The sequence below is a fragment of the Lygodium microphyllum genome, chromosome 11 (assembly GCF_053477565.2).
Source record: "Lygodium microphyllum isolate KBCC chromosome 11, Lygodium_microphyllum_v1.1.10, whole genome shotgun sequence".
In the NCBI taxonomy this organism is placed as follows: Eukaryota; Viridiplantae; Streptophyta; class Polypodiopsida; order Schizaeales; family Lygodiaceae; genus Lygodium; species Lygodium microphyllum.
In genome coordinates this window covers 22,186,885-22,190,083 of record NC_141145.1, presented here as the reverse complement: position 1 = coordinate 22,190,083, position 3,199 = coordinate 22,186,885, and the positions used below count along the sequence as shown (strand labels likewise).

Below are 3,199 nucleotides of genomic sequence, written 5' to 3'. Positions count from 1 at the left end.
TTTTGTTTTTCATAGTGGATTTTGTTTCCTTTAGTGGATGATGTTTTGTAAAAACCCTTGCCAAAGATGTATAGTTTCAAGCTTTAACTTGACTAGGCTACTAATGAGCTAGCCTAACGAGCCATGTCATCATGTAGCAAGGAAAAAGGTAGCAATTGTAGAAACTCATCATTTGAGGTTGTCAAAAGACGTGGATCTAAAGCATGGCAGATGCTATGGAAGATGGAAGATGAAGACCAAACTCATGATGACATAAACAAGTAGATACAAATTGCTACACAAGTGAATTAGTTTCCAAGATGGTAGCCTGGACTCATAAACACAATCTTGTGTAGGAATGGCAAAGACAAGATACTTAACAAAAAGTACAAAACATCATGACATTGTATTCATTCCATATGAAAAATGGTAGTCAAGTACAATGCTTTATAGTTGTTGGGTGGGTAGTAGTTTTCCCTCTCTCTATGCATATGGGATTTAGTCTGCTTGCATGACCTAAGCCTAAACTGCCTCATACAAAGAGGCCACTGTGGGTGTGATTGTAAATATCTCAACACCCCTCCTCAATCACAACTAGAAAGTACAAAGTATGTAGTGGCTTTAGTGAAAGTAACACCTGCAATGTGTGGGCACACCATAAACATGGCAAAACACTAGAGGCTGTTGCACAGAAAAGGCTAAGTGTGGGTACCACAAACATGATGGTCATCTAGAGATTGTAACAGGGGCCTCACAAAGTGTACAAAGGCTGTAATACAAGGGCTACATGAGGAGTTTACAATCTTATGTCAGAAGCATTAGGGCTAGGCATTACAAGGATAAAAAGTCTAGTAAAAAATTGGGTCAAGGACTGTCATGTCATGTCCTTTCACTTTTCAACATTTCTTTTTACACAGATATTCAATTCATTGTAGGTCTTCTTGTCGATGTAGTCCAGCTTGCTCTCTTTGATGTTGTACTTGTTCTTCACTTTGCTTGCAGCTTCAATGTCCACTGCTTTGATCTTTTGGTCCTCTAGGTTCTCCTGGTCATCTTCTTTATTGACTTTGCTTAGTAAAAAATTGGGTCAAGGACTGTCATGTCCTTGTAGTTTTCAACATTTCTTTTTACACAGATATTCAATTCATTGTAGGTCTTCTTGTCGATGTAGTCCAGCTTGCTCTCTTTGATGTTGTACTTGTTCTTCACTTTGCTTGCAGCTTCAATGTCCATCGCTTTGATCTTTTGGTCCTCTAGGTTCTCCTGGTCATCTTCTTTATTGACTTTGCTTGCATTAGTTGCATTAGTCTTCATGTCCATTACCCCCTCAAGCAAAGGTATCATCTTTGAGGCAGCAGAAATGACTTCAAAATCTTCTAATAGACTCATTGATAGCTCTTTAGAACAAGGAAATCCATCCATCCCCCCAAAACCAAATGAGTTCATCAATGCTGCATGTACATACCTTTTTGTTGCTTTGGTCAATGGTGTGAACTCCCTTTCAAAGACCGGATCAGGGATTTCCACATTTAAAGTTGCAGGAGTAACACCATGATGAACAATTGGCACTGAAAAGTTAGCTTCAATAGCTCCAACTACTCCCACTAAATGACCTGTTGTGCCCTTATAAATAAATGATAAAAGCATGTTTCCAGAGAGTGCGTGCTCAACAAATAATGCTTTTATTGCTCTACCTTCCATAGCATCCCCCAACAGTGTGGATGTTGCATGTGCATTGACATAGTCCACTTGTTCTGGCCTCAACCCTACCTGTTTTAGAGCTCGTTGAATAGCCAATAGGGTTTCCTGACCATCCTCAGTAGGCTCGATAATATGATGTGCATCACCTAACATGCCATAGCCTCTCACTTCAACAACACTTTTGTGCCACGTGTTTTTTCGCATGTTTCAAATATCTAAAACCATTATGCCAACACCCTTACCTATGATAAATCCATCACACTGAGAGTCAAATGTTCTTGAAGCATGTTCTGGATCATCGTTAAATCTTATGCTTAATGCTTTAGCCCATGCAAATCTTGCAATTAAAAAGGGTATCAATGCTGCACTATGTTCCCTTAGCAACCATGACATCTGTATCACCAAAACTAACCATTCGGTAGGCATCCCCTATTGAATGTGCACTAGTTGCACAAGTAGTGACTACCACATGATTTGAACCCTCAAGTCCATACTTCATACTCACATATCCATCTGCCATGTGAGGGACAAAAAAGGGCTTAGAAGTCTCATACACTACTACAAAATAAGCTTCCATTATTTCATTTATGCAACCTATTCCACCTCCAATCGACACTCCTCTCACAACGACTCTATGGTGGGGAAGGCAAGGAGGTTCACCGAAGATTCTGGCTGTGCATCTCAGAGAAAATTGCTTCTTGACAGCCAAGCATAGCCTGTGGAGGGACAATAGACGACCTCTCATGTCTCTTTAGTAGTAGGGGTTGCAAGATAGATACACCGCTTGATCGTGGAAAACAAGGCGTCATGTAGTTTCCTGATCAGTTCACTTCTTCTCGAAGATCGAGATATGTACACTAATTAAACCCTCATTGTAGCCTCACCATTTTGCTGGCTATGGCTGCCAAGGTGGAGATGAGTTGAGAGATAATCTCTTTGAGCTAACTTGAGGTTAAGAGGGACTGAGAGATCAAAGAAAGGAGTCATGCAATGCTGACTAGGCTCTGATACCATGTAAAAAGGCATGGATCTAGAGCATGGCAGATGCTATGGCAGATGGAAGATGAAGACCAAAATCATGATGACATAGACAAGTAGATACAAATTGTTACACAAGTGAATTAGGTTCCAAGATGGTAGCTTGGACTCATAAACACAATCTTGTGTAGGACTGACAAAGACAAGATACTTAACTAAAAGTACAAAGAATCATGACATTGTATTCATTCCATATGAAAAATGGTAGTCAAGTACAATTCTTTATAGTTGTTGGATGAGTAGGAGTTTTCCCTCTCTCTGTCATATGGGATTCACTCTTCCTGCATGCCCTAAGCCTAAACTGCCTCGTACAAAGAGGCTACACTGGGTGTGATTGTAAATATCTCAATAGGAGGGGTGTTGAAAGATATGACAAATGATGTATGCTCTAGGAAGAGATGCTCCATGTCCCATAAGCATAGTGAGGAGAATGAAACAACCCAAAGGCTACATAAGCATGTACTTGGTTCTTAATTCAATG

General features: G+C 40.1%; 1 pseudogene; it reads right to left on the bottom strand.

Annotated features, from left to right (window-relative positions):
• Positions 1-868: 868 nt before the first annotated feature.
• LOC148028615 (3-oxoacyl-[acyl-carrier-protein] synthase, mitochondrial pseudogene) lies at positions 869-2,425 on the bottom strand (annotated as a pseudogene).
• Between the last annotated feature and the right edge of the window lie 774 nt (positions 2,426-3,199).